This window comes from Triticum urartu, chromosome 7A, assembly GCF_056163025.1.
Source record: "Triticum urartu cultivar PI428250 chromosome 7A, HENAU_Tu73, whole genome shotgun sequence".
In the NCBI taxonomy this organism is placed as follows: domain Eukaryota; kingdom Viridiplantae; phylum Streptophyta; class Magnoliopsida; order Poales; family Poaceae; genus Triticum; species Triticum urartu.
In genome coordinates this window covers 257,009,854-257,035,528 of record NC_141879.1, presented here as the reverse complement: position 1 = coordinate 257,035,528, position 25,675 = coordinate 257,009,854, and the positions used below count along the sequence as shown (strand labels likewise).

General features: G+C 48.9%; 1 pseudogene; it reads left to right on the top strand.

The window, feature by feature from the left end:
* The first annotated feature begins 22,544 nt into the window (after positions 1-22,544).
* Positions 22,545-23,172, top strand: LOC147959236 (uncharacterized; annotated as a pseudogene).
* Positions 23,173-25,675: the final 2,503 nt, after the last annotated feature.

The window sequence follows — 25,675 nt, the reverse complement described above, 5'->3', positions numbered from 1 at the left end:
AGAAATAAAAGCTCTCGGAATGGAATGAAACTTTGCAAGGATTTTTTATATCAATAATAAGAATTTTAGGAGCCAAGACCCACCAGAGGGGGGCACCTGGGTGAGCACAACCCACCAGGGAGCCCCCTCTCCTGGCGCGCCCAGGTGGGTTGTGCCCACCTGGTGGCCCCGCAGACCCTGAAACCGACGCTATAAAATCCTATTTTTCCAGAAAAAATCAGGGAGAAAGAATTATCATGATCCACACGACGGAGCCGCCGCCACCTCCTGTTCTTCCTTGGGAGACTAGATCTGGAGTCCGTTTGGGGCTCCAGAGAGGGGGATCTTCGTTCTTCGTCATCACCAACCCGTCTCCATTGCCAATTCCATGATGGTCCCCACTGGGAGTGAGTAATTCCTTCGTAGGCTCGCTGGTCGGTGAGGAGTTGGATGAGATTCATCATGTAATCAAGTTAGTTTTGTTAGGGCTTGATCCCTAGTATCCAATATGTTCTTAGATTTATGTTGCTATGACTTTGTCATGCTTAATGTTTGTCACTTTGGGCCCGGGTGCCATGGTTTCAGATTTGAACCATTTATGTTATCACCATTATATCCAATCTTGCAAGTTATAGTCACCTACTACATGTTATGATCCGGCAATCCCGGAATGACAATAGCCGGGACTGCTCCCGGTGATGATCGTAGTTTGAGGAGTTCATGTATTCACTATGTGTTAATGCTTTGTTCTGGTTCTCTATTAAAAGGAGGCCTTAATATCCCTTAGTTTCCAACATGGACCCTGCTGCCATGGGAGGGTAGGGCAAAAGATGGCATGCTAGTTCTTTCCATAAGAACGTATGACTATTTACGGAATACATGCCTACATTATATCGACGAACTGGAGCTAGTGCTGTATCACCCTAGGTTATAACTGTCTCATGATGAATATCATCCAACAAGTCAATGATCCAATGCCTACGAATTTATCCTATATTGTTCTTGCTAAGTTACTACTGCTATCATCACTGCTACACTTGCTACAAAATCACTGCTATCACTGTTACCATTACTATTGCTGCTGTCACCACTATCAAAACTATCATATTACTTTGCTACTGATTACTTTGCTGCAGATAATTAATCTCTAGGCGTGGTTGAATTGACAACTTAACTGCTAATCCCTTCAAGTATTCTTTGGATCCCCTTGTGTCGAATCTATAAATTTGGGTTGAATACTCTACCCTCAAAAACTGTTGTGATCCCCTATACTTGTGGGTTATCAAGACCAGCTCTTGTTCGATCACCTCACTGATATCACAAATGAGCTTCACGCTCTTGGCTCCACTGAGATCACCAAGCATGATATCACGAAGAAGCTTCTGAGATCACTTGACAGCTCATTTGACACCTTGTCCCTGATGATAGAAGAACGTCCTGACTTCAGAGAACTCGATCCGTTTGATATACTTGAGAGGCTCAACACACATGAGTTCTAGCTATATGAGAAGAGAGACATCTATGGCCCCAACTATGGCCAAACCCGTGCTCTGAAGGCTAAGGCTATTTCCTCATCTGAAGAAGAATCTGACTGCAGTTCTGAGGATCCCGAAGACATTCGCAGAGAACTAGCAATTCTTGTAAAGAAGTTCCAAATGTTCTCCAATAAGAATCGCTTCGGAAAGTCTTCCAGATCCAGCTCAAGAAATGATGAGGCTTCCTCTCGTGACTACAAGAAGAGAACATGCCACAAATGCAAGAAGCCAGGCCATTACATCTCTAAGTGCCCTCAATGGGACAAGGAATCTAAGAAGAAGAAGAAGAAGAAGAGCAAGGAATATGATTCTGATGACAAGAAGAAGAAGAAATCCTCAAAGTCGTCTTCAAATTCTTCATCAAAGTCTTCATATCATACGAAGATCTCATCTGGCAAGCCTTGTGCGTTCGTTGGCAAGGAGATGGATTCAGAGAAGGAGACTGCTTCTGAGGAGGCGGCAGTGGAGTATGAGGAGGAGTCTGATTCAGGCATGGCAAGCCTGGCTCTAGCTTCGGCATTCGTCGCCAAGTCCATCTTCAACACTGAAGACATTATCACGTCGCCAATGCTGAAGCCGATGATGAGGGCGACTCTGCTCCAACCTACTGCTTCATGGAACGAGGTGCCAAGGTAAACTCACGCGATGCTTATTTTCAAACATCCAGTGAAGATGACTCTGAGTGTGAATCCAAACCCAGCTATAAGACTCTTGCTAAAATTGCAACTGAACAACAAACGACTATGGAACATATTCAAAAATTGCTAGACGAAAGCGATGACCTGTTGGACGTGAAAATAATCGAACTCAGTCCTTAATCGAAGACATTAAAAATCTTCGTGTCAAGTAGGAGTAACTTGAAATTCTTCATGAAACACTCTCAACTACTCATGAGAAGCTTTCCTATGATTATCTTCAAAGGAAGCAAGATCTAGAGAAAATGAGAGCGTCTCATGAAGATCTTCAAAAAGAGAACGATTCACTTCTTGCTCAACAGATCAGTTCCGCTTAGGAAGAATTTGTGCCACCATGTTTAAAATGTCTTGAGCATAATAACGCTATCTCTATTGCTAAATGTTCTACTGCCTAGAATGTTGCAATATCTTCAACTACTGATGTGGTAACTAACCCCTCTTCCGAGGATACCACTACTATTGCTGATGAGAATGCTAGGTTGAAGACATTGCTTGAAACATGCATGTACAAAAGTACCCATAACAATCCCTATCTCCCGCATTACATTATTTGCCATTTGCCTCTCGTTTTCCTCTCCCCCTAATTCACCCTTGCCGTTTTATTCACCCTCTCTCTCTCTTTCCGCTTGCCTTTCTTCCGCTATGTCTGAATAAAAAAGGGTTGGGGGTTCTTTCCAGAGTTTTAGTACTTTGGACAACCCCTCTATCCTCGCTAAACTTATAAATAAGGATACTATGGAAAAACCTACCGGAGTTATCAATGAGAGTCTTAATAATTTTGATGAAGATGATTCTGGAATTTTTCGTTATTTACTTGATGAATCTTTGAAAGATGCTTGGTATAGACTATTAAGGATCAAGGCTAGCTATGTTCCTCAATATCAAATTGAAGTTTACCTAAAAAAGCTTTTATATTGCCCTTCCTTCTTCTTTTAAGCATGTCTTAGATTCTATATTTGAAGAAGGTTTCCTTGAAGGGGATGTCGTAGACACTTATGAAAAAATGAAAACTATATTTGGGCACCCCATGAATGAGAAAGTTGAATCTACATCTCTTTTGCTCTCTTACCAAAATGAATCTATTAAAGAGATAAAGGCTAGCCTAGATACAAACTTCCGTGACATGCTTAATATTTCTTCTACCATTAATAGCCATGTGCTTTATCAAAATAGAAGGATTAATTCTATAGATACCAAGTTTGCTCTTTTCTTTCCTAATACCAAAGATGGCAATACCTAGATCTATTCGTGTTTGTTATGCCTAGCTAGGGGCGTTAAACGATAGCGCTTGTTGGGAGGCAACCCAATTTTATTTTTATTCCTTGCTTTTTGCTCCTGTTTAGTAATAAATAAATTATTTAGCCTCTGTTTTTTTGTGTTTTTTGTGTTTAATTAGTGTTTGTGCCAAGTAGAACCGTTGGGAAGACTTGGGGAAAGTCTTGTTGAACTTGCTGTAAAAAACAGAAACTTTAGCGCTCACGAGAACTGCTGTCATTTTTATTTGGAGAGTTCTATTTAGTTAATTATTTTTGCAGATGATTAATATATAAATTCCTCACGTCCAGAAATTTATTTTAGAATTTTTGGGATTCCAGATCTTGCGCTAGCTACAGATTACTACAGACTGTTCTGTTTTTGACAGATTCTGTTTTTCGTGTGTTGTTTGCTTATTTTGATGAATCTATGGCTAGTAAAATAGTTTATAATCCATAGAGAAGTTGGAATACAGTAGGTTTAACACCAGTATAAATAAATAATGAGTTCATTACAGTACCTTGAAGTGGTCTTTTGTTTTATTTCGCTAACGGAGCTCACGAGATTTTCTACTTTAAGTTTTGTGTTGTGAAGTTTTCAAGTTTTGGGTAAAGATTTGATGGATTATGGAACAAGGAGTGGCAAGAGCCTAAGATTGGGGATGCCCATGGCACCCCCAAGATAATTTAAGGACACCTAAAAGCCAAAGCTTGGGGATGCCCCGGAAGGCATCCCCTCTTTCGTCTACTTCTATCAGTAACTTTACTTGGAGCTATATTTTTATTCAGCACATGATATGTGTTTTGCTTGGAGCGTCTTTTATGATTTGAGTATTTGCTTATTAGTTTACCACAATCATCCTTGCTGTACACACCTTTTGAGAGAGCCATACATAATTTGGAATTTGATAGAATATTCTATGTGCTTCACTTATATCTTTTGAGTTATATAATTTTGCTCTAGTGCTTCACTTATATCTTTTAGAGCACAGTGGTGGATTTGTTTTATAGAAACTATTGATCTCTCATGCTTCACTTAGATTATTTTGAGAGTCTTAGTAACATGGTAAATTGCTTAATAATAATATGCTTGGTATTCTAGATTTGTAAAACTTTCTTTTGAGTGCGTTGAATACTAAGAAAAAAGTGATGCTTGATAATTGTTTTGAGATATGAGGATGGTGATATTAGAGTCATGCTAGTAGAGTAGTTGTGAATTTGAGAAATTATTGTGTTAAAGTTTGTTATTCCCGTAGCATGCACGTATGGTGAACCGTTATGTGATGAAGTCGGAGCATGATTTATTTATTGATTGTCTTCCTTATGAGTGGAGGTCGGGGACGAGCGTGGTCTTTTCCTACCAATCTATCCCCCTAGGAGCATGCGCGTAATACTTTGCTTTGATAACTTCTAGATTTTTGCAATAAGTATATGAGTTCTTTATGACTAATGTTGAGTCCATGGATTATATGCACTTTCCTTCCTTCCACCATTGCTAGCCTCTCTAATACCGCGCACTTTTCGCCGGCATCATACATCCACCAAATACCTTCCTCAAAACAGCCACCATACCTACCTATCATGGCATTTCCACAGACATTCCGAGATATATTTCCATGCAACTTTCCACCGTTCCGTTCATTATGACACGCTCCATCATTGTCATATTGCTAGCATGATCATGTAGTTGACATCGTATTTGTGGCAAAGCCATCGTTCATAATTCTTTCATACATGTCACTCTTGATTCATTGCATATCCCGGTACACCGCCAGAGGCATTCATATAGAGTCATATTTTGTTCTAAGTATTGAGTTGTAATTGTTGAGTTGTAAGAAAAATAAAAAGTGTGATGATCATCATTTTTAGAGCATTGTGCCAAGTGAGGAAAGGATGATGGAGACTATGATTCCCCCACAAGTCGGGATGAGACTCCGGACGAAAAATAATAAAAAAAAGAGAGAAAAAGAGGCCATAAAAAAAGAGAAGGCCCAAAAAAATGAGAGAAAAAGAGAGAAGGGACAATGTTACTATCCTTTTACCACACTTGTGCTTCAAAGTAGCACCATGATCTTCATGATAGAGAGTCTCTCATTCTGTCACTTTCATATACTAGTGGGAATTTTTCATTATAGAACTTGGCTTGCATATTCCAATGACGGGTTTCCTCAAAATGCCCTAGGTCTTCATGAGCAAGCGAGTTGGATGCACACCCACTTAGTTTCTTTTGTTGAGCTTTCATATACTTATAGCTCTAGTGCATCCGTTGCATGGCAATCCCTACTCACTCACATTGATATCTATTGATGGGCATCTCCATAGCCCGTTGATACGCCTAGTTGATGTGAGACTATCTTCCCCTCTTTTTGTCTTCTCCACAACCACCATTCTATTCCACATATAGTGCTATATCCAGGGCTCACGCTCATGTATTGCGTGAAGATCGAAAAAGTTTTGAAAATGTCAAAAGTATGAAAGAATTTCTTGGCTTGTCATCAGGGTTGTGCATGATTTAAATACTTTGTGTGGTGAAGATAGAGCATAGCCAGACTATATGATTTTGTAGGGATAGCTTTCTTTGGCCATGTTATTTTGAGAAGACATAATTGCTTTGTTAGTATGCTTGAAGTATTATTATTTTTATGTCAACATGAACTTTTGTCTTGAATCTTTTGAATCTGAATATTCATACCGCAATTAAGAAGATTTACATTGAAATTATGCCAAGTAGCACTCCGCATCAAAATTTTTATTTTTATCATTTACCTACTCGAGGACGAGCAGGAATTAAGCTTGGTGATGCTTGATACGTCTCCAACATATCTATAATTTTTGATTGCTCCATGCTATATTATCTACTGTTTTGGACATTATTGGGCTGTATTATCCACTTTTATATTATTTTTGGGGCTAACCTATTAACCGGAGGCCCAGCCCAGAATTGCTGTTTTTTTCCTATTTTAGGGTTTCGAAGAAAAGGAATATCAAACAGAGTCCAAACGGAATGAAACCTTCGGAAACGTGATTTTCTCATCAGATAAGATCCAGGAGACTTGGACCCTCCGTCAAGAAAGCCACGAGGCGGCCACGAGGGTGGAGGGCGCGCCCCCCTAGGGCGCGCCCCCCTGCCTCGTGGGCCGCTCGAAGCTCCACCGACGTACTTCTTCCTCCTATATATATCCACGTACCCACAAACGATCAGATACGGACATACGGAGCCAAAAACCTAATTCCACTGCTGCAACTTTCTGTATCCATGAGATCCCATCTTGGGGCCTGTTCCGGAGCTCCGCCGGAGGGGGCATCGATCATGGAGGGCTTCTACATCATCATCCAAGCCTCTCCGATGAAGTGTGAGTAGTTTACTTCAGACGTACGGGTCCATAGTTAGTAGCTAGATGGCTTCTTCTCTCTTTTTGGATCTCAATACAATGTTCTCCCCCTCTCTCGTGGAGATCTATTCGATGTAATCTTCTTTTTGCGGTGTGTTTGTTAAGGGCGATGAATTGTTGGTTTATGATCAAGTCTATCTATGAATAATATTTGAATCTTCTCTGAATTCTTTTATGTATGATTGGTTATCTTTGCAAGTCTCTTCGAATTATTAGTTTGGTTTGGCCTACTAGATTGGTTGTTCTTGCCATGGGAGAAGTGCTTAGCTTTGGGTTCGATCTTGCGGTGTCCTTTCCCAGTGACAGAAGGGGCATCAAGGCACGTATTGTATCGTTGCCATCGAGGATAACAAGATGGGGTTTTTATTATATTGCATGAAACTATCCCTCTACATCATGTCATCTTGCTTAAGGCGTTACTCTGTTTTTAACTTAATACTCTAGATGCATGGTGGATAGCGGTCGATGAGTGGAGTAATAGTAGTAGATGCAGGCAGGAGTCGGTCTACTTGTCTCGGACATGATGCCTATATACATGATCATACCTAGATATTCTCATAACTATGCTCAATTCTGTCAATTGCTCAACAGTAATTTGTTCACCCATCGTAAATACTTATGCTCTTGAGAGAAGCCACTAGTGAAACCTATGGCCCCCGGGTCTCTTTCTCATCATATTAATCTCCATCACTTTATTATTGCTTTGCTTTTACTTTTTACTTTGCATCTCTATACAAAAAATACCAAAAATATTATTTATCATCTCTATCAGATCTCACTTTCGTAAGTGACCGTGAAGGGATTGACAACCCCTAAGCGCGTTGGTTGCATTGAGCTATTGTTTTTGTGTAGGTACAAGGGACTCGCGCGTAGTCTCCTACTGGATTGATACCTTGGTTCTCAAAAACTAAGGGAAATACTTACGCTACTTTGCTGCATCATCCTCTCCTCTTCGGGGAAATCCAACGTAGTGCTCAAGAGGTAGCATACTTCCACATGGCGCCATCCTCGCCGCCGTGCACACGTCCATATTGCGGCTGCTGGCCGGGTGGGTGTCCCATCATTATGTTCATGGCCCGGTTGAAAGGAGTGTCCCACTTGTACTTCGCAAACAGCTAAGTCGACTGAGTCGACGAGTCGCTCTCGACCGCAAGCTTGTGTTGGTCTCTCTACAAAATGGACCGTGAATCATTTACGGATGCGACTAGAATGTAGTAGACTTCGTTGATCAGAACCTAATATGTAAGGTGGTAAAAGGATAATTACCAGTATTCTCATGAATTCCCTAGTCGGCCTGTCGATGAAAAAAATCTTTTTCTTGGGGTCCCACGAGAATCGGGCCCTGATGAAGTCGTGCTCCTGCTGGTCGGTGAACTCAACCAATGGGTCTGGGATCCCCTGACGTTCATGTTCTGCGTCCTCCTTAGCTCACCCGGGCCTCTTTCCTGTTTAACCACGACTTCCAAGGCGGTGGTTCCCCATGTTATTTGCCTGCAGCTGCTTGCCTCTCTCCGACCTGGCCTTGGCAACTTCTTCATTGCAAGTCTCCTTGAACCTTTCAAAGTCCTCTATCGTAATTTGCGTATTATCTGCAACAATCTCGGCGTAGGTTTCATGGTCTACTTGAATCGCCCTTTTCACCCTAGTTTTCCAAGCCCTCAATGCGTTGCTGAACTTCCCTAGGGCTTTGTTGTTGTTTTTTTTCATGCCCTCATCATCCCATGGGTCGACATCGTCATTCCAACCGGGGACATGAATCTTGTGTGCAACCTAGTTAGAAGCAGCTTCTTCAAATGTTCATTCTTCCGTATTTTTGTGGTGTTGATGTTAGCGGTATCCCGTAGGATGCATGCTAGTTTGTTGTCGTAACACACTGCCACTTCTCGCGGCTCTATTGGCACGAACTCGCCAGGGTGCACCACCGTGACCACCAGTCTTCCGGTGCCGAGCTCATTTGGGCGTCGTGTCCTCTTTTCCTTCTTTCCCTCATTGGCTTGGGAGGTCCCACCTTCCGTGCTGTAGTTAGGAACATCATCAGCGCCAGTCTCAGTGCCGGTGTCGTTGGTGGCATCAATGTCGGCGCCGGCACCACCACCGCTGTCATTCGTCATGACAAGGCGATCCGGACACCCAGCTTGCTGTCTCTCCTGATCCGCCAGAAAGTCGAGGTAGGCGTGTGCTTGACCTAATTGGGACTGAGAACCTCCGGCCACATCGGTGTCGGTCATGTTTCCTAGGGTTCACCGCAAATTATCGAGCTTTATATAATAAAGTGAATAATGACAAAAAAGTGACCTTTGTTTTGCTAGAAATGTCGTTTCATTCCCGTCGCGACAAATCTCAAGCACTATATATGTCCAACTTTCTAGCACAAGTCATGCCGAAATTCACGGAAAATTTCGGCATGACCTTTGCTAGAAAGTGCACATATAGAGTGTCTGAAATTTGCCGGAATGGAAATGAATCAACATTTCCGGCAAAACATAGTCACTTTTTTAATAGCAAGCATTTCAGCACTCTAACAACCATTTTAACAGCCACATTATGAGCACTCTAAGAAGCTGAAACAAACACCACAGACTTTGTTGCTGCTGACATATACACAATCATAAAATTGCTGCCCAACTGATTATGTGCTAACATATGAAGAGGGAGGGAAGAGGGGGTGGTGCACCTCGGGGTTGGGATCGGGGTCGGGGTCGCCGGGGTTGAGGGCGTCCTTCTCCTCCTCGTTGATCTGCGCCTAGCTTCGATCTGCAGAAAGACCTAATTTGGTCAGAGAGAGAGAGAGAGAGTGACCAAATTTTCATACACTTCCATTAAAAATCCTCATTTTCAAAATGGACAGCAACATAAGCTAATTTGCAAAAACTGTAATTTTCATTTTCATTTTCATTTAAAAACAAAGCAACATAAGCTAATTTTCATTTCAATATTCTGTCAAAGCTCATTTTAATTCTCTGGGCTAACACTAACACTAACACTACGCATTGCTGCTAGTACATATCAGTGAGCCATATTGCTGCCAATATCAATGAATGAAGCATTGTTCTTGCAATTTTCTCAAATGCCAAAATGGCTCACTGCTGGCCACTACGAAATTGAAACAGGCAAAAACATCTACCAATTGATACCAAGCTAGAGATAATTAACAGCAACATAAACTAACAAATGCTACTGCTCATGAACTCAATTTGGACCCCTACATAGAAAAAGTTGGCCCTAATTTAAGAACAGGAGGAAAGGAAGGGGGTGGCTCACTGCGCGTCGGGGTCAGGGTCGCGGGGGCTGAGGGGGTGGCGTCGTCGGGGTTGAGGACGTCAGTGTCGTGGTCGGGATCGCCGGGGCTGAGGGGTCGGGCCACTGAGCCTTGTTGATCTGCAGAGAGAGAGAGAGAGAGATTTCATAGCCGCACAGGGCAGGATTGGAGCCCGAGGAGAGGAAGGAAGAGGGGGCGGGTGCCGTACCGGAGCGGGAGGGGGTCGGTGGCCGGCGTCAGGGTCGGGGCTGAGGTCGAGTCTGGGGTCGGGCTCGGGGCTAAGGTCGGGGCTGGTGCGGCGGCGACGGCGTGGGCGGTGCGGCGCGTGGGCGGTGCGGCGTCGGTGGTGCGGCGTCGGTGGTGGCTATGGCGAGTGGGCGGTGCGGCGTCAGCATCGGCGCGTGGGTGGGTTCTCTGTCAGAGCAAAGGGGATCGACGAGCAGTGAGTGGGAGAGAGGAAAGAGATAGAAGCTATGGCGACGGTGCTGTAGGCAACTTAGCTATAGCGCGTGTTAGCAAAACGCGCTATAGCTAAGTTAGCTATAGCACTTCCTAGACAAAACGCGCTACTGCTAAATTTTCTTTTTTTCTTTTTTTTTCTTTTTTAGCTACAGCATGTGTTGGCAAAACACGCTATAGCTAAGTTAGCTATAGCGCTGCCCTAGACAAAACGCACTACTGCTATTTTTTCTTTTTCTTTTCTTCTTTTTTTCTTTTTTTAGCTACAGCGCGTGTTGGCAAAATGCGCTATAGCCTATAGCTAAGTTAGCTATAGCGCTTCCCAGGCCAAAACGCGCTACGGTTAACTTTTTCTCTTTTTCTTTTTTCTTTTTCATATTCCACAAACTTATTTTCTTTTTCATATTCCACAAACTTCCTTCCTTTTTATTTTATTTTTATTTCTCCTTTTATTTTTATTTTATTTTTCTTTCATTTCATTTTGCAAAACTTCCTTTCTTTTTCTTTTTAATTAGTATAATATATATTACATCATTTGACCGCTATCGGCGGTATACAAAATAGCTAGACACACACAAAATTTGTGGATTTGTTTGCCAGCTTGGGCGATGACGACGCTTTAGACTGATCTTCTTCCCTCTTTTGTTCGTTGTCGAATAATTGAGCCCATGGTCGTGATTTTTCCTTCTCCAGGGATTACGATCTTTCGTAGGTAATGTAGTCTTCATTCTTCTTTTGACGTATGTTTCATCGTCATCAGCATCATGTTCCCTCATCGGATCACCGTACTAGTCGTAGTTTTCCTCGTTGGCGACTCCATCCATTCCAGCGATGCTCCTTTTGCTTCTCCTGACGACAACATGGCTGGGATTGATCGGATCAGTTATGAAGAAACATTGTGTCACGTGTTTAGCGTGTGCCCATGGCTCATTTTTGGCGATGGCGTTCACGGTACCGCTATCGGAGTCGGGTATACACATGGTAGTGAAATGTCGGTTTTCTCTTTGTACATTCTTAGCCCATCTGACACGGAACATCGTCGCGCTATGCAATCCAGAGTAGTTAAGCTCCCATATCTCTTCGACCCTTCCATAATATCTTTCAATTACATTCCCGGTCATGGCTTCCATCGTCACCCCTGTGTTTTGGTCATAACTGTTTATATCTTTCTCCTCCATGTAGAACGTGTATCCGTTGATATCGTATGCTTGATAAGTCACGAGGTTGGTCGAGGGGCCATGTGCTAAGGCATATATGAGTGTTCCATTCGGACAACCCTCTTCCGGGGGATTAGCCAGAACTCGCTCTTTGAACCGACACACGAAAATGGAGTTGTGCTCTCTAATAACTTTAGCGTCCGTCCTGTGCACCCCACTGTCACGGTACTTCTTTGCGATGGTCTCTTTGTGCAGTGTCACGAAATCTTCTAGCACATCTAGGTGTTGTAGCACTACTAAGTTTGCCCTGTCAAGGTCATTTTGTCGGCCCGAGCGTAACACATTCACATCCCTATGACCGTTGGTGTGACCTTCGCCTTCGAGCCTTCCACAGTGCTTGTTGACGGGCAAACCAACAACAGGGTCTTTGGTCAGATAACTCTCACAGAAAGACATGCACTCTTTGGTCAGATATCCCTGGGCTATGGTTCCATATGGATGGGACATGTTACGAACGAATCCTTTGATGACCCCATTCATCCTCTCGAACGGCATCATGCTATGCAGGAATGTCGGCCCTAGGTCGATGATGTCGTCCACGATGTGGACACATAGATGCACCATGACATCAAAGAACGTGGGCGGGAAGTACGTCTCTAGCTCATTCAGTATGACAACGATATCTTCCTGTAGCCTATGGAGTTGCTTCACACTGATCAACTTTCGAGAGATAGCATCAAAAAAGTGGCATAGGTCAGTAAGCGTCTCATGCACATGTGTGTCCATAATCCCTCTAAGTGCAACCGGGAGTAACTGCGTCATCATCACATGACAGTCGTGAGACTTCATCCCACTGAACCTTTTTTTCTTAGTGTCCAGATATCGGCTTATCTTCCCACAGTATACAGAACTAACTTTGATTCCGGCAAGGCACTTGAACAATTGATCGACCTCCTTCGGATCTAAGGTGAAGCAAGAGGGGGGGGCAATATTATTCTTCCTTCTTGTTTACTTCCCCCCTCTCTCTTCCGTCTCCGTCTCCGTCTCGGTCTCCTCTGACAACCTTTTACCGGACATTTGGAGATCTTTCCTGATTTTCAAAAATTCCAAGTCTTTTCTTGCCATCAGCCCATCCTTGGTCCTCTCCGGCATGTTCATCAATGTTCCAAGCAAACTCTCAAGGATATTTTTTGTGATATGCATTTGATCAAGGCTATCAGGCGTGTCGAGTATGGGCCAGTATTCCAAGTCCCAGAAAATAGATCTCGTCTTCCATATCTTCAGTAGGGGCTCCAGTGCCTTTTTCTTCGTCTTTCCCGGTGAGGGGCACTCTACCCAGTTCTTCAATAACTCATATATTTCTACACCACTACGCTTACGTGGAGGACCACGATGCTCAGCCTTACCATTGAATAGATCTCCATGCTTTCTCCATGGGTCATCCTTCTCGAGCCATCTTCGATGCCCCATGTACATGATTTTCGAAGACCCGCCATCTTTCGATAGCTGTAGAGAGGTTGTATCATCCATGCACCTCGTGCATCTGGAATATCCGTGGCACACCTGGCCGGAGAGATAGCCGTAACTGAGATAGTCCTGCACCGTCATGATCAGCGCGGCTCTCATGTAGAAATACTCTCCTTTGCTTGCATCCCATGTCTTGGCCGGCGTTGTCCATAAGGTTTGTAACTCCTCTTTCAGTAACCCGAGATACAGATTTATATCATTTCCCGGTTGTTTCAGCCCTTGAATAAGCATAGCCATGTGTATGTATTTTTCCTTCATGCACAACCAGGGGGAGGTTGTACATCCATACAAACACGGGCCATGTGCTATGATTTGTGTTCTGGTTGCCAAATGGATTCATGCCATCACTACTAGCGCCAAGCATGATGTTCCTCGGATCATTTGCGAAAAATTCAAATTCAGCATTAATGCTCTCCATTGGCTAGCATCTGCGAGGTATCTCAGCTTCGGCTCATCTCCGTCATCTGGCTTAACCCTCTCCGCGTGCCAGCGCATAAGCTTTGCTTCCTTAGGATCTATGAAATACCGCTGTAGACGCGGAGTGATCGGAAAGTACCATACAACTTTCCGTGGAGCTTTCTTTCCGGCCTTTTTATATCATGAAGCATTGCACTTTGGACACATGGTTTTTTCCGCGTGCTCGTTCCGATATATGATGCAATCATTGATGCATGTGTGATATCTAATATGTGGCAGATCAAGAGGGCACACGATTTTCTTTGCCTCCTCGACACTAGTAGGACACAGGCTTCCCGTGGGAAGAACCTTCTTTAGGTACTTCAGAAGCTCATCCAGGCTTGTATCTGTCCATTTGTTTTTTGCCTTCATCTTTAGAAGTTCTAGTGTGAAACTCAAGTGGGTCACCTCGGGATTGCAACCATCATACAAAGGAGTCATCGAGTCTACCTCCAGTTGCACCAGTTTGGCCTCCTCTCTAGAAGCAGCTCTGTCGCTAGTCATCTTCTTGCGAAGAAGGTCTCGAACATGCGGGTCCCGCATGGCTGAACTTAGTAGCGACGAAGACGGTGGCGTGTCCGTGTCTTCTCCGCCTTGAACTGCCTCTTCGCCATCGACATTTCCGAGGCCGTCTTCCTCTTCGGGCACATAATCGGTCATCTCTTCGTCTGGTGGCCCCATGTCATTATTTCTTGCCCGGTCGACGTCCTCCTCCTCCTCCCCCTCCTCCTCCTCCTCATCATCTTCACTTATCCATCGAGTATGGCCATGCATGAAACCATGCATGAGCAGGTGCACCTTGAATTTACCACCCTGAAAGGGGTCGAGCCTGACTCTTCCTTTGCATTTTCGACATGGGCATAAAACATCCCTCAGTCTTTTTTCATACATGTCATCCACAGTGGATTGCCAGTATCTTTCCACCATCCTTCCATTGACCTTCATGATCACCTACGCGCGGAGCAAATATTATAACCACGTATATATGCATGCATGGATCAAATTCATACAAAAATTCGGCATGACCTTCCCTAAACATAGGACATATTGAGTTTGCCCGAATTCGCCGAAACGGAAATGAATCGACATTTCGGCAAAACATAGGCAACTCATGTCACTCACATGGCACACACAATTCAGTATATTCATATCGCACATAGTTTCGGTCCTAATCGCAAACACACATATTTCCATTCTTGCACAACTCTTTTTTTGCTCACCTATTTGTCGAGAGGAATATCGAGCACCTTCTTATAACTAGCTAGTAGCTCTAGATAGAGCTATGAGAGGGAGGAGGGAGGGCATTAATGGAGGGGGTGGTGGAGGGGCAAAGAAGAGAAGGGGAGAAGGGGCAAAAGAAAGGAAGAGGAAGGAGGGAGGGCATTAATGGAGGGGGTGGTGGAGGGGCAAAGAAGAGAAGGGGAGGAGGGCGAAAAACATGGAAGAGAAAGGAGGGAGGGCATTAATGGAGGGGGGAGGAGGGGCAAAGAAGAGGGGGAAGCATTGAAGGACAAGCAAGTGCAAGGGGGGGGGGGGGAAGAAAGGGGGAGGAAGAAGGGGGGGGGGGAAGGTGGCAGATATTTTGGCTGGAGACCATAGCAGTAGCGCTGGGCACCAAAGCGCGCTACTGCTATGTGTGCCAGCCAAAATATCTACTGGTATATAAAACTAGCTATAGCGCTTGCCCAGAAAACACGCTACTGGTAAAAGATTACACATAGAAGAAGTAGCAGTAGCGCTTCTTAGTGGCCCCGCGCTACTGATGTTTTCTTAACAGTAGCGCTTGTTAGGGTACCAACGATGCTACTATTTTTTGGCCGGGGGGTGTGGTGGGCCTAACTTACCAGTAGCGTGCCCTCTAGAAACCAACGCTGCTGCTAAGTTGTACCAGTAGCGCGGTTTGTAACACACGCTACTGCTAATTATCAGTAGCATGGGCACCAAAACACACGCTACTGGTAAACTTCTATGTATAAGCCTTCTCCTAGTAGTGGGGGGTTAAGTGAACATAGCAGTAGTGTGTTTACTCAGAACGCGCTATAGCTAAGTTAGCTATAGCGTGGTTAGACAAGCAGCGCTACTGCTATCACTGGTAGCTATAGCACTTTTTCCCAAAGGGCGCTACTGCTATCTTGACTAGCTATAACTCTTTTTTAGAAAAGCGCTACTACTATAACCAGTACCTATAGTAGTTTTCCTGTTTTGTTTCTTCTATTTTCTTTTCCTTTATTTTCTCTTCCTTTTCTTTTCTTCTTTTTCTTTTCCTTTTTTCCGAGAGCAGGAACGAAGGGAAGGTTATACGCAATGTATATAACTAAGGAAATATATATTGCATCATTTGACGGTTAAGTATGTATACAAAATAGAAACATATATATTACATCATTTGACCCATGCATAACGGTTAAGTGTTTACACAAAATAGGAACATATATATTACATCATTTGACCGATAACGGTTTCTCAGTGTCGATGTTTTCATTTTTGAGTGAGCTTCTTTCCCTTATTGTTCATTGAAGAATGATTGAGGCTCTCATTGTGACTTTTCCTTTTCCATGGAGTACAATCTTTCTTAGGTAATGTAGTATTGATTCTTCTTTTGACGTATACTTCATCGTCATCATCATCTTCCCTCATTGGGTTGCCGTACTGGTCGTAGTATTCCTCGTTGGTGACTCCATCCGTTCCAATGATGTTCCTTTTGCCTGTCCTCGTGACAACACGGCTGGGATTCACGGGTCGGTTATGAAGAAGCATTGTGTCACGTGCTTAGCATGTACCCATGGCTCCTTTTTTGCGATAGCATTTACGGTAGCGCTCTTGGCGTCGGGTATAGTCATGGTAGTGAAATACCAGTTTTCTTTTTCGACATTCTTAGCCCATCTGACACGGAACATCGTCGCGTTGTGCAATCCAGAGTAGTCAAGCTCCAGATCTGCTCGACCCTTCTGTAAAATCTCGCAGTTGCGCTGTTGTCGGTGCCGGTCATCCATTCCATCGTCACCCCTGAGTTCTGATCATCATTGTCCATATCTTTGGCCTCCATGTAGAACGTGTATCCATTGATATCATATGCCTGATAGGTGACGAGGTTGGGCGAGGGGCCATGTACTAAGGCATATATGAGCAATCCGTCCTTCGAGCCCTCTTCCCGGGGATTAGCAATAATATGCTCTTTGAACAAATGCAGGAAAGTGGAGTTGTGCTCTCTAGTAACTTCCGCGTCCGTCCTGCATACCCCCCGGTCACGATACTTCCTTGCGATAGTTTCTTTGTGCAGTGCCACGAAAGGATCTACCTGGTCTAGCTGTTATAGCACTACCAAGTTTGCTCTGTCAAAGTCGTTGCGTCAATCTGAGTAGGCCACATGCAGTTCCTTGCGACCATTGGAGTGACCTTCTCCTTCGAGCCTCCCATCGTGCTTGTTAACGGGCAAACCAACACCAGGTGGCCAGTCTACTCCATATAGAAAATTCTCGCAAAAAGAGATGCACTCTTGTGTCAGATAGCCCTGGCGATGCTTCCATCCGGACGGGACATGTTTTGAACGAATCCTTTGGTGATCCCATTCATCCTCTCAAACGACATCATGTTGTGCAGGAATGACGACCCTAGGTCTATTATGTCGTCCACAATATGGACACACAGATGCACCATGACGTCAAAGAACGCGGGCAGGAAGTACATCTCAAGCTCATTTGGTATCACAATGATATCTTCATGTAGCCTTCAGAGCTGCTTCACACCGATCGACTTTCGAGAGATGACGTCGAAAAAGTTGCAGAGACCAATAAGTATCTATGTCATCATCACATGACAGTCATGGGACTTCATCCCGCTAAACCTTTTCTTCTTCGTGTCTAGATATCTCCTTATCTTGCCATAATAACCGGAACTAACTTTGACTCTGGTAAGGCACTTGAAGAATTGATCGATTGTTGGGGGTTGGGTGCGACATATGCCAAAGGATGGTTATCATGGTGGGAGCGAGTAGAACGTCGCCGGTTCCTGGAAGCGGGATGAGGCGTAGACATGAACGCCGGCGTACTTTACCCAGGTTCGGGCCTCTCCTAGGAGATAACACCCCTAGTCCTGCTCTGCGGGGTCTCCGCATGGTCACTAAAGCACAAGTGGTACAATGGTGCTCCTTGAGCTGTTTGCTAGAGGTGGAAGAAGGCAACCACGCTCTCTCCTCATCTAGGTGTGGGTCTAATTCTAACAGGTTGGAACCCTTTGCATGGGTGCCCTGGGGGGGGGGGTTATATAGGCCTACCCCTCCCAGGGGTACATTGGTAATCTACCGGGTGTAGGACCCGGCTGTCAGTGTCTCCGGCCACCGGCTTCTCCGCTGGCTACTGGGGCCCGCCGCCTGGCGGGCCCCGCCGACTGGTCTGGTACGGAGCCGACAGGCCGCTCCCGCCGCTCGCGGATCTTGCCGGCTGCTGATCGCTATAGCCGTGATGCTAATGACGCAGGCTTGGTCGGGGGAGCATGGCTACAGTCCCGCCGCCTGGTGGACGATTACTGTAGCCACACCGCGCCCCATCTGGTTGATGGCGCACGGGGTCCAAGGGAGGGATAAGCCGCCTGCTAGAAGCCGGATTCCCTTAGGTCTGGCTGCCCTGGCTTCCTCCGTCCTCAGGGCTCTCACTACCTGGTAGGGCCCGCCGCCTGCAAGCCGTACCAACAAGCCGTCGTGGGAACAGGGCTCTGCCTGTCAGGAGTGATGTTTTGGGGGGGGAGGCAATAGTGCCGCGTCGTGCGGAGATCTCTGCCTGTACGGGGCACTGTGGCCATGCCCAGCCCTAGATTTGGGGGGATGGGCTACGTTGTAGAGATACCCTGACTTGTCTCCTTGATGAGGGCGCAGACTTTGAGGGCGCCACGGGCCGACTGCTAGGGACCGGCCTCTCTAGAGGCCGCTCACTAGGAGTCGGCATGTCGTGATGCCGTCTTCTGGAACTCGGCCGCCTTCGGCCAGTCGGCCGCTCGGCCAACCGAACGCCAGAAGGCAGAGATCTATCTTGACGTCTTGAGGGGCGCAGCCAGCCCCGTTGTCTTGAAAGGTTCAGGGGCTCGGGTTGGGCTACCCGTGGCCCATTACTCTGACAGTAGTCCCCGAAGCTGGTGAGGGGCCACGGTTCGAGGACCCGGGGAGCCTCAACAGTTTCGTCCTCCGGGTGCTCTGAAGGAAACTCCATCCGACTTCTGGGGAGCCGGTCGGCAGGAGTTGGACACGTCCAGTCGGATCCTTCTGGGATCTCGAATGCATTGGTGGGAACGAGGTGGCGTGCTTGCTAAGATTCTCTGCCCACCGCCCATCGTGGCCATGCCACATGGCGCCGGCCAGTCGGGTCGGCCTGCCAGCCCACGCGCGTGACGGGACGCGACCACAGACCGGGCCCGCCACCACCAGGCCTTGGGCCGCAAGCAGATCCGCTGCGACCGAGGCGGGGCGGCTGGGTTTCCCCGCGGAGTTACTGCGCAGTACCCGCGCGATAAAGGCATGAGCGTGGGGTCATGGGCAAAGTTAATCCCACGATCCCACGCCCACCCCCTCGGCTTCGTAGCCCGTAGGCTATAAGTAGGGGGAGGAGAGGGAGCGGCGAAGCACGCGCCCCCCTCCACCCCACTCTCCCTCCCTCTTCTTCTTCTCGCCGCAGCGCCCCAAGCCCCGCCGAAGCGCTGCCGCATTTCGTCTCCGTCGAGTTCGTCTGTCAACCTCTCGTCCCCATGGCACGCGCCGGATCCTAGGACGGCTCCACAGTTCATGAAGACCACATCAACTTCCTCCGCCAGACGCGGCGACTGCCTAGCCAGGACTACACGAGGGTTCGCCTCGCGCCAGAGAGGGAGATCTCGCCGGCGTCGGAGGAGGGCGAGCAGGTCGTCTTTCGCTCGCACTGCCGGCGTGGTCTCGGCCTGCCGGCGAGCGGCTTCTTCCGGACCTTCCTCGAATTCTACAACCTCCAGCCGCACCACCTCACCCCGAACACGATGGTGCTCCCATTCGCCTTCGTCACTCTGTGCGAAGGCTTCCTCGGCGTCCTCCCCACTATCGAGCTTTGGGGGGGGGGGGTTTCTACACCAAGCTCGACACCGTCGTCGTGGGCGTGCCGTCTCAATGCGGCGCCTTCATCGCGGTGCGGAGGCCGGGAGGCGACAATCCATTTCCTCCCATCGCACTGATCCAGTCGGTGAAGATGTGGCAGCAGTCGTACTTCTATGTGAAAAGCATCTTCGCGGAAGGTGACTGGGTCAACCTGCCGGCTTACGCTGCCAGCCCGCCGGCCGGGAGGCAGCCCAACTGGTCATACTGGGCCAAGACACTATCGCCTTCTGGAGCCGCCACCATAGCGTGGCTCTGGGTGTTGGTACAGTCGGACGGCCCGACTGGGCCCGACTTGCTATCCGCCTTCGTGGCGCGCCGGGAGCTCCCGCTCCAGGGCCGCCCTCACATGAAATGTCAGATGAGCTTGCATCGGGACCCAAGCCGGCTGTGCACCAAGGAGATGCCTCACGCAGAGGTAGCTCATATGGTGAACTACCTTGCGAACTGCAAGCTCACGGAAGAGTGGCGGTTCGGCAAGGAGCCGTATTCTCGCGCCAACCCCCTGCCTATGGTAAATTTCCTTTCCTTCTCTCTATCTCTTTCTTTTTGCCGAGTTCCGTTTGTCTAACCTGACCAACCGGCTCTTCGAACAGAGCGCCCTGCTCTAGCCGGCAGCCGGCGCCACGGGGCCAGAGCGTCAATTTCTTTCCGATCGAGCGGAGAGCGACGTGGATGACCCCGACTTGGGGGCGGCGGCCTTGGAGGACGACGCCGATGGAGGGGGCGACGCAGTGGGCGGCTCAGGGCTCGGAGCCGGCCTCAAGGACTGGCCAGAGGATGACGCGGGGGAAGTCGTCCTGCGCCGCCAGCCGGGGTCCGACCAGCAATGCGCGAGCTCGCCTGCCGCGCCGGCAGCCCGAGGTGGTGCGCATAAGCGCAGGGCCGCGCCGACCCTGTTCGGTAGCCGGCCGAAGAAGCCCAGGGGCTCGGCCGCGGCGACCAAGCGGGATGAAGTGGCCGTGAAAGCCATCCGCTTCCGCAAGTCGGTGAAGGAGCCGCAGCTGGTTTCCGCGTAAGTACGGCCTTCCTCTCGTACTTTGTCCTTTCTTGCTGATATTGTCTGAGTTTCTTCGCTTTGTTTCCCTTGATTTAGGGCCCCGCTCTCTCTTGAGAAGTCGGCCGCCGCCTCCATCATGGGGTCGGCGGAGACTTCCACCACCACCCGGCGGATCGATCTGGCCACCGACCTTTGGGAGGCGACGGAGCGGAACGCGTGGGAGGTGCGCGAGGAGCAAGAAGTCGCCCGCCTGGAGAAGGCGGAGGTAGACAGGGCGGAGGCCGAGGCCGCCGCCGTGGCGAAGGAGCAGGCCGAGGAAGCTGCACACCGCCAGTTGGCGATGTTTGTTATCCCCCTGAACTCTGCGCCGCCACCACCGGAGTTCGTGGCGCAGACTGGGGAAACCGACGGCGAGCACCCTATCATGGAGAGGGACAGCGGCGACGTCGCCATGCCGGACGTAATCGTGCCCCCGCCACCACCTTCTGAGGAGGTGCGAGATAAGCAGCCGGCCGACCCGCTGGCGCCACCAACCGAAAACGAGATGGTGGTAGGCTCGACTCCCGGGGTCCGCACGCCCTTACACCGCCGGCCCGCGAAGGCGGCCCCGGCGCCACGCCCGCTGGAGACCGGTACCGCAAGCTCCTCGATCCCGGACACCGAGGTGACCAGCGCTGCACCCACTGGGTGGGTGCGGGGAGGCTGGACAGGCCCTCTGAACAAGGCGATCCTGGACGTTCAAGCCAAACTTCGCGCCAAGGCCGACACTCTCAAGCTCTGCAACAAGGTGTTCCTAGAATCACGAGAGGCCATCCGGGTATGCTTCTTGCTTCTTCATTTTTAATTCTTGTATTGCTTCGTGGGGGCGCGCCAGTGCACCCACTGTGTGTAGTCCCCAAGTTTCGGGCCGCCTGCTAAGCAGGCAGCCCGGAACTTTAATTAGAAAGCTCCAAGTACTAATATCTTTGCTGCAGGACTATCATAACCTCCGTGCGGCCGCCTTCAACTCCAGAGACCAGGAGTTGGATCAACATGCCGTCGATTTCTCGGAGAGTCGGAGCAAGTCTCCTTCTTTCTTTGCGGGGGCACGCTGGCGCACCCGTGGGCTTTAGTCCCTGAGATTCGGGCCGACTGCTGAGCAGTCGGGCCAGATCTTCCTGACAACTTCATCTTTCTTTGCTGATTGTTGACGTCCTTTCTTCTTCTTCTTTTGCAGAAGCCAACGCCACCCTTCAACGGCAACTGGGCGAAGCCAAGATCGCGCTCGTGCCAAGGAGGTGGACTACAACAAGCTGGCCGAAGAGCATGACCGGCTGGTCGTGCAACTGGCGGAGCTTCTCAAGAAGGCTTAGAAGGAGGTGGAGGACAAGGAGTTGGGTCTCCTTGCTGAGTTCTAGATCGAACGCTTCGCCTGGACTAACAAGGAGGCGATGCTGACGGCCGGCTTTGGCGACATCCAGGACATGGTCGATGTAAGCCGCCTTCTTTACTCTTTCTTCAAACCGCCGGCTTCTGATCAAGCAGACTTCTCGTTTCTGTTCTGACACTTTGCTTTTTTGTCCTGGCAGACTTCTTCCCAGGTCACTCTGGTGCCGCCAACCAGGCTATTGAGGCTGATCGCGAAGGATGAAGGGCAGAAGGCGAGGAGATTGCCGACAATGCCCCTCGCACTCTCCACGAGCAGCTTCTTAGCATCCAGGCTCGTCTTCGGCCGACTCATCGGATGCTGCGCCGCCTTCAGCGTGTCGGCGCCCAGGCAATCGCCGCCCTATGGTCCGACTTGCCGGCTCCACGCACCCCCAGCCGGACTGCCGACTGGCTGGAGGTGGCGGCCGACCGCCTTGAGGCGTGGAAGGGCTCCTCGGCCCGGGCCGGAGCACGTCGGGCCTTGGAATTTTGAGAAGGCGTGGTACCCTGGGCTAGATCTAGCCCAGTTGACCATGTTTCGCGAGGAAGCCCAGGAGGAGCTAGTGGCGGTGGAGGGTGAGCTTGTCAGGCGGGCTGCAGCAATCGCCGAGTACACCGACACCGGCGTCTTCATCCCGGAGCTGGCCAAGAACGGTGCCGAGGCACCACCAGAATGGTTCGGGCTGAACCCGAAGGATGGCGAGGACTCGGTCGAGGTGATCAACTCCAGCGACGAAGGATAAGACGAGGAGGAAAACAAAGAGGAGGCACCAGAAGTCGGAGCGGATGGCCAGCCTCAACTCGACCGCGCCTCCAGCAACGAGCCACGCCCAAGAGAGTCGGCTGCTGCTGAAGGTGATCGAGCGGAGACCGACCAGTCGGCCGCTCAACCAGTCGGCACCACTGACTCCACCATTCCGACGAACCCGCCTGCTGGTTCCTAGGCTGCCTTTTTCCCTTTATTTCTTCCTGCTTATTAGTCTCAAAAAACTTTGTTAAGTTTGCACAATTCCACCCACGGGGTGTATTTCAAGCTCATGTTGGATATCGTCCAAGGGCCTTTTGATGTGTAAATATCTTATCCGAGTTCTATCTTTCCTTGCTTTCTGCTCTTTTGGCTTTTTTCCTTTGCCGCCTTCCCTTGCTTGCCGTCTTGCCAGCCGAATAGCCGCTCTGCGGACTATGGCTGGGTCAAGTACTTAGCCACTTTTGGGAAGGCACGTACTTAGCCGGCTAGAGTTTTCTGGCAAGTTAAGTAGAGGCCGGCCGGCTGCTCGGCAGCCGGTCGGTGAGGCAAGAAGTCGGCTTGGACTATGTGTATGCTTTAGGTCCTTAGCCATTTTCATGCACACGCCCTTTTCACCTTAGCTCCTGCCGACCGAACAGTTGCTCTGTGAGTTGTGGCCTTTGGCAGGAGAAAGCTAAGGTGCCAACACACTACTTGTCCGGTTGCAGGAAGCATTTCATAGTACAAAGCGGCAAGTCCCCGGGTTGACTGGTCGAACCCGGTGCCAGATGGTCTAATGGGATAACACAAATGACAGGCGTAATACTTATCATATAGCTAAGAGAGGGCAGTCCCCGAGCTCTTCTCGGGGGACCCGGAGTCTTCGTACTTAATACAAAAGTTCGCATGATACATACTGCTTTTAATTGTAAAACCTTCGAAGGAGATCTGCATTCCATGGTCGCTCTGTCTCCTTGCCGGAGTCATCTCTTTTGCATGCTCGAGGCTTCTGAGCGTCGATGAGATAGTAGGAGTCGTTTCCCAACACCTTGCTAATGATGAAGGGGCCTTCCCAAGGTGTAGAGAGCTTGTGTTGGCTGGTTGTTCGCTGGATCAGCCGGAGCACAAGGTCTCCTTCTTGGAAGGATCTTGGCTTGACCTTTCAGTTGTAGGATCGGCGCAGACTTTGCTGGTAGATGGTGGACCGGCCGAGTGCCAACATCCGGCCCTCTTCCAGCAGATCAACACCGTCTTGTCGTGCTTCTTCTGCCTCCTCTTCAGTGTACATGGTGACTCGAGGGGGGTCGAATTCTATGTCCATCGGGATGACGGCTTCGGCACTGCAGACGAGGAAGAAAGGAGTGAAGACGGTTGATTTGTTTGGGATTGTGCGCAGACTCCAGAGGACGGCCAACAGCTCGTCGAGCTAGCAGTCGGCCGAACGCTCTAGAGGCTCGACCAGTCGGGGCTTGATCCCGGACAAAATAAGGCCGTTTGCTTGCTCCACTTGGCCGTTTGACTGCGGATGGGCTACAGACGCTAAGTACAGTCGGATGCCCAGATGGTGATGTCGGAGATGAAAGTCACATCAGTCAGACCATTCAATTTCTTGATTGGTTTTGCTTCTATCCACTTGGTGAACTTGTCCACCGCAACAAGCAGATGAGTCATGCCACCTCGTGCTATTTTGAATGGTCCCACCATGTCGAGGCCCCAGACAGCAAAGGGCCAGGAAATGGGGATAGTCTTGAGTGCAGAAGCCGGCTGATGAGGCTTGGAGCGGAACTTCTGGCACCCTTTGCATTTCTGGACCAAGTCTTTGGCGTCTTCTAGAGCAGTCGGCCAGAAAAAACCATGGCGAAAAGCTTTGGCAACAAGTGCTCTTGAAGCCGCGTGGTGACCACACTCGCCTTGATGGATATCTTTGAGGATTGCTTGGCCTTCCTCTGGCTCCACCCAGCGCTGGTAAACACCAGTGACACTGCGCCTCACAAGTTCTGTGTTGACGATTGTGTACGCTGCTGCCCGGCGTTGCACCTGCCGGGCCGAGATCTCATCAGTCGGCAGTTTTTTGTTCACCAGGAAGTTGAGGATGGGGTGGGCCCGTGAAGGTGCTGCAATTTCTTCGATTGCTAGGACTACTACTTACACGAGGGCAGTTGGGCTGGGAGGTGGTGGGTTGGAGTTGGCCGCCGCTTGCTGAATTGATGAAGTCCCCGGGCCGACTGCTGCAGTCCCCGGGTCGGGCTCTGAGGTCCCAGGACCAGGTGCGACTGCTGCAGTCCCCGAGACGCCTGCCGAAGTTCCCGTGCCGGCTGCTGGGGCTCTTAAGTCAGATCCGACTACTTCAGGAGGAGCCGGCACAAAGATGGAATCCGACTCTGGCGATGGTTTAACAGACGGCTTGAGGAGGCATTGCAGGGCGACGCCGGCTGGTATTGTTTGCCGGGTGGAGCCAATTCATGCCAAGGTGTCGGCTTGCTCATTGTCATTTCTTGGCAGCTGGAGGAACTCGCACAATTCGAAGCGGTAGCTGGCCATATTTGCATCCTTGGCGTCCCGGTCGCCCGATGACTGCTGGACCACCAAGTCGGAGTCTCCATAGCACAGGATCCGGTGAATGCCGAGTTCCTTGGCAAGCCGGAGCCCGTGTATGAGCGCTTCATATTCAGCTATGTTGTCGGAGGCAGCGAAGTGAATTTGCAGCACATATCTGAGCT